This window comes from Rissa tridactyla, chromosome 3, assembly GCF_028500815.1.
Source record: "Rissa tridactyla isolate bRisTri1 chromosome 3, bRisTri1.patW.cur.20221130, whole genome shotgun sequence".
Lineage (NCBI taxonomy): Eukaryota > Metazoa > Chordata > Aves > Charadriiformes > Laridae > Rissa > Rissa tridactyla.
In genome coordinates, this window is record NC_071468.1 from 19,912,593 (window position 1) to 19,918,592 (window position 6,000).

The 6,000-nt window shown below is 45.1% G+C and overlaps 1 protein-coding gene across 1 annotated transcript in view; it reads right to left on the reverse strand.

Moving 5' to 3' along the window:
- PELI1 (pellino E3 ubiquitin protein ligase 1) overlaps positions 1–5,281 on the reverse strand; it is a 44,732-nt gene extending 39,451 nt beyond the window's left edge. The window contains exon 1 of the mRNA XM_054195186.1: positions 4,913–5,281. The gene's annotated coding sequence lies outside the window, so the exon portion shown is untranslated. The remainder of the gene's footprint in view (positions 1–4,912) is intronic.
- Positions 5,282–6,000: the final 719 nt, after the last annotated feature.

The window sequence follows — 6,000 nt, forward strand, 5'->3', positions numbered from 1 at the left end:
TCCCGTATCTTACATTAAAAAATATTTTATAGATGCTTGCATCTGACTCGCTCAAAACCTCAATCAATCCACGAAACAGCATCCTCTAGTAGCTATTCAGACTATCAACTACCCTAGTAATAATAAAAAAAAATTCTGTAGATCACTTCTTGTTTAAGTCTATTCAACTTCAGCTTTTCCCTACCTTCCTTACTGTTTGTTTCTGCACTAGACTTGTCTACAATGCAGAGCTTCAGCCACTATAGCAGATGTTAGACTCACAAATGGAAATGCAGCATTTGGCGACAAAAAGCTTTTCTGCAAAAATACCATGCTTATCTCCCTGAACACCAAATATGTAAACTAACAGCAAAAGCTTGCCTACAACTGAGACTTTGATTAACTTTTGTCAATCAGATGGTGCAATTGTTCCCTCCAACACATACATGCCTACCCTATCTAGTATAGGCAGGCCAGCACCCTCTGGCCCAAATATTTCTGTACTATTAAAAAAAAAAAACTTCCCCCAAAAGCAACGCTTTTCCCCCTTCTAAAAAACACATTTATGCAATTAATCTGCTACAAACAGGGTCGGCATGGAAAAACATCTGGTTGACATAGCTGTATAGCCAACATCAAGGGAGATCAAGAGCATTTTGAGCCAGCATGACACATATCCAAAGTCTTCTACAACATACATGAACAAGGGAAGTATTTCAATGTGTGAATCAAATGAATCCTCTTCCCAACAGGAATTTAATTAGAGGACCAGGGTAAGAGGTTTTGACCGCTCCTACTCCGACAACTGCCATGTACCTCCAATTAGACAAGTAAAATTATAGGACACTCCCAATCCTGAAACCACAGCCAGAAGTGCACTGCAAGTTTCAGTCCACTCTGCTCTCAAGCACATGAGATCCCACCCCAAAATTCAGCTTTTATGTAAGTAGGTACCATGGGTGGCAGTCAAGTCTCTATGATTGAATTCAGCAGCATGGATTAAGAAACAAGGTCAGCAGATTAATTTTTATTACCTATTCATGAACTGAACTGTGCTCCTGCATGGCAGGGACTGGAGGATACCATCAATCTTTAACCAAACGCTGTGTTCAGCCTGGGTCAAACAAGCTGCTGACCAGTTTACACTTGAGCCCACATCCCAAAACACAACCTCACAGCATTTACACCCAGCACACCGGCCAGGAGACGTTGCTGGAGCTAGACTGGTATTGATGACCACCTACCTTCAGCACAGGCTGCCAGCAGAGGACAAAAGCCTTTTCCTGTAGAGCCCATAGTTTCAACTTTTTTACATCCGTTCATGACTATGGGGTTATTCCAGAAAGGTCATTTTGAGCAGCTAGCAACATTTGGTACTCCAGATCACATGATAATGGGTCAGCAGAAGTCATCTATGGCATAGGGCTCACCTAGGTAGCCAATATGCTGTGCACTCACTCATGCAAAGCATTTAAGTGCCTCTTCCTACTCGAAGCAACATCTCTTTTTCAAATCAATATAAATACAGGATACTTCGTGAAGAACATATTCATAGTGCAAGGCTGTAATTTTTCTGCAAATCAAGTTACTGTCAATAGTTTTTACTGCTTTCAGGATACAGCAGCAAGACGGTAGAGCTTGCTTTTTTTTGTAGTATAAGGAAGATTTCTAGCATGCCAAAGAACTTTTTTAACTTGGAAAGCAGGTTTTTGAATACCTCAATTCAAACATTTTAAACAAGAAACACTTAAAATCGCTTGTCACTATTAATTGCCACATCCACTGCAAAACTTTAAGTCCACAAAGAACACATCATGATGCTACCCTATTGCCCCAGCCACCACACTGGAGAGCCCGCAGCAGCACTGGGAGAGGGAAGTCCATCCCACAAGTAGTCCATGGCCTCCAAGGAGACACAGAGCCACTTCAGCTTTGCCCAGCTGACACAACTGGCACCTCACACGATGGGAACTAAATTGCTATTTTGCCTTCTTCCCCATGACTCTTTCCATCCAGGTAGACTAACTGTGCCCAATTAGGGATGCAATATTAATTTCAGCGGAATCGGAGGACTATAGCAGGAGTATGAACTTTACTGCTGCGTCCTGTTAACAGGTAGATTGAAAGCAAACAGAAACTAGATCAGATGGAAACATGCTTACTTTTTTCCACCGAAACTCTCTCAGCAGTGTTTAGTGGCGCTCGACCTACTTCCTACACCATCTCTTTGCTGTCACTTCCTTCGACAGTTTGTCAGCCCGCCTGTGAATCTGGAGATTAAGGAACGAATGCCTGGGAAGCAAGAGAGCTGGACTTCTTCCTCTTGATGCCACCTACAGTCAAAACTTTTACGATCTAACCAGCAAGGCACACAGTGACCAGCTAGCAACAAGTACCTCCAATTATCGGCATCCTGCAGGAATTCCTAATCAACTGTGTAATTTAGCTTACAAGCGTGCACTTAAAGGTGACTTTGATTTCTCATGAAACACCCTCATTCTTCCTTTTTTAGCTCAGGGCATGGATTAGCATCTACAAACAGCTTTGGGTTTTTTGCTTTCCTGTGTTCCAGAGTTCCTGTCTGAGAAGACATTTTATATCAAAATGTACTTGTAATTAGTTCCTTCCAAATGAATAAGAGCTTTAAATACCACTGGCTCCAAGCAGATGATGCTCTATTTTGCGTCTACAAATACACAGTCTCAAGCTATAAATCCTGAAGTGAAAGGATCCTGTTTTCCATGCCTAGTTTCTTAATAGAAACCGGTATTGATACCAAAATACAAAACGGTTGTAGCAGACACACTTTATATAAAAGTTCTGCTTTAACTGAAATACTAGAAGTTACCCAAAACTTTAATTTCCAAAATGAACCAGGTCCAGCATGGTGACTTGCTGCGTTGAGAAATACATTTCAGTGTTTGGTAAGAACGGAAACATTCATTAGGCACACTTCACAAGACTATACTCAGCAGAACACAGGTGCTCCTACAGGTTTAATTCATTTGAAATAGGAGACGTCTCAGCTTAAGGTACCCAGTAGGTGCCTACATACAACTAAAACGAATTCCTAAAGCTTCCTGCCTGGTCATTCATACGACTTCAAAAGGAGCTAGGGCACATATCTTACACAGCACCAAAAGGGTCTAATTTTCCAACTATGAGTTAAATTTTCTAGAAACCAGGCTTTCTCTCAGGGAGAAGGGGGGCAGCAGAGAGGAGGGGGGGAAGTGCCCCGTGTAGACATCTGAACTTTGGCTCTACATTACTCACTCCAAAATTGTTGGCCTAAAACATCACAAAGCCACACAGACTGCACGGCAACACACGCAAACAAAAATCTTGGCTAAAGCTTTCACCTCCACTAACCAACCGGCACCTTTTGGCATAAAAAGCGACGGAAGATGTATCATCAACAGGTCATCTATCTGCTTCTTTGTAAAAAAAAAATATCAAAAGCTGCTGAACAGAAACCGGAAACTGCTTTTTTTTCCCCCTAGCTCTCCCTCTGCCCCCGACGCGTGCTCAGAATGGAAAAAATAAACCCGTCGTCCTTCGGATGCAGAACCTCCAGCTCTGTCTAGCTGAAACACTTTGTAATTTTACCAAGTAGTGTGTTTTCAAGGCAGCAGGGTCCCAGCGAAAACAAATGGGTGGCCTTTAAAACGTAAGGCCAGAAACACAAGCATTACAGCTAGGCTGCTTTTTGCTTGCATGTATTCTAGAAGCTGCATTTTGCAGAGGTGGAACAGCTGCAGTTTTTGAGGGGGTAGTTTAAAAACAAAGAATAAAAAAGAAAAAAGCTTTTCAGTATAAAAATAAAATAATTGCTTTAAAATATCATTACGCCTTTTAAGAAGAAAAAAAAAATATTATTTAGCTGAAAACACAACTGCTGCTCCTTTCCCCTGCCTTTAAAAAAAAAATCTTCTCTATGGCTGTTACAGGCAGAAATGTCCCCCCTGCCATTAGCTCTTCCTGAAACCGCATTATTTAACTACGTGAAAAAAAAAAAAAAAAAAAAAAAGAAGAGTGAAAAGAAAAACCCGACGAAAGTTGCGCTGGATGGCAGGCTGCTCACAAAAGAGCCAAGGCGGAGGATACGGGAGAGAAACCTTCCGATTCCCCCCGGCAAGAAGCTTAAAATTAAAAAGACACAACTTATCTACCGGCTATCTGGATTCTTCCAGAGTAAAACGGCATCAGATTTGGAAGAGCTAAAGGGGGAGGGGAGAGGGGAAAGAAGCAGCAAGCTTTCCCACCAAGATTTTGCAGGTTAACAGCAGCAAAAACGAAAATCCCCCTTTGTTTTGTTTTCACCCGCCTGCGTGCTGCTCCGGCACAGGGGGCTGCGATAAATGGAGCCTAGACTTGGCGGGGGGGTGGAATCTTTTCTCCTCGGAAAAAAAAAAATAAAATAAAAATAACATGACCACCGCCAAAAAAACCCACCCCTCGTATTCAACAAAAACCTCGGAGTCCAACTGCTGACTTTTTTTTTTCCTTTTTTTTTTTTTTTTTTTAAAGTGATGTTTTTCCCGAGGGCAGGCGGCTCAGCAGCCGCTCCATGACAAAGAGCTTCCCCGGCACATCCAGCCCCACATCGGGGCCCGGCCAAGTCCGGGGTGGGGTACGAAAGGAGAAAGAAAAAAAAAACCACACAGCACAAAAAAAAAAAAAATCCACTCACCACCCCCCCCAAAAAAGACAAAAAACTCCCCAACCCCCGGAAAAAAAATAAATAGAGAATTATTTTAAAGCCAGCAACAGCAAGACAGCCCTGCGGAGGCGCCGCACAAAGCGCGCAGGGCGGCGGGGGAAGAAGGGGGGGGGGAAGGAGCCGGAGGAAGGGGGCAGCCCCCGGGCGGGCCCCCTGCCCGCCTCCCCCTTGGCGATACGGCAGCAGCTCTGTCGCGACAGGCGCGATACTCACCCCAGGGAGGAAGGAAGCAGGCGGAAGAGGCACCTCAGGCCGGCAGCGGCAGCTCCCCGAGACGAAGGGGGGAAGCAAGGAGCTGGGGGGTTAAAGGGGCAGCCGCCGTCCCCGTCTCCTCAGGGCGGGCGAGAGGGGAGGGAGCCTCCGCAGCTCTCCCCGCCGCCCCCGCAGCGAGAGACAAGCTGGGAAGCGGCGGCAGCTGCCGGGGAGAAGAAACGCGATGGACGCCGGCTCTGCCGCCCTCACCACGGCCCCGCCGCCGCCTTCCTTTGCCCTCACGCCGCCTGGCCTCAGCGCCCCCGGCTCCCCTCGGCTCGGCTCGCCTCAGCACCGCCCGCCCTCTGCCTCGGCCGCCGCCGCGCGCTCGCCCAGCCCACCGGCGGGGGTGGGGCCCGGCGGGGGCGGGGCGACGCGTCTCGCGAGGACACGCCCCCTTCCCCGCCCCGCGGCATGATGGGACTTGTAGTGCCACCCCCTGCGCGCGTGCTCCGTACGCGTATACGCTTATATAGACGTGCACGTGTGTGCGTGCACGTGTATGAGTATCTTCGTGTATCGTGTATGTGTATATACATATGTATATGTACGTGTGTATGCGTATATACATGTGTATGTGTATGTGTATGTAGGTTGATGATTGGACCCGATGATCTTAAAGGTCCCTTCCAGCCTCGACGATTCTGTGATTCCAACGTCCTATATATATGAATATGTATATGCACAGGCACGTGTATATATGTATATATGTGCATATGCACATACACATGTATATATGTGTGTACATGTCTGTATATATGCATATATGTGCATACACGTACATACATGCATATATCTGTATATATGTATGTATGTGTATATATAAGTGTATACATCTATGTCTGTGCACATGCATATATTCTTGTGTATATCTGTAGATGTACGCACATGCCTATGCTTGTACATAAATACGCATTTGTGTATAGATAACGTGTATGTATAAATATATAAATATGTATATGCATACGCACATGTATATATGCATACGTGCATGTATATATCTGAATATATATGTGTATATATCTGTAAAAGCACACATATATGCAAAT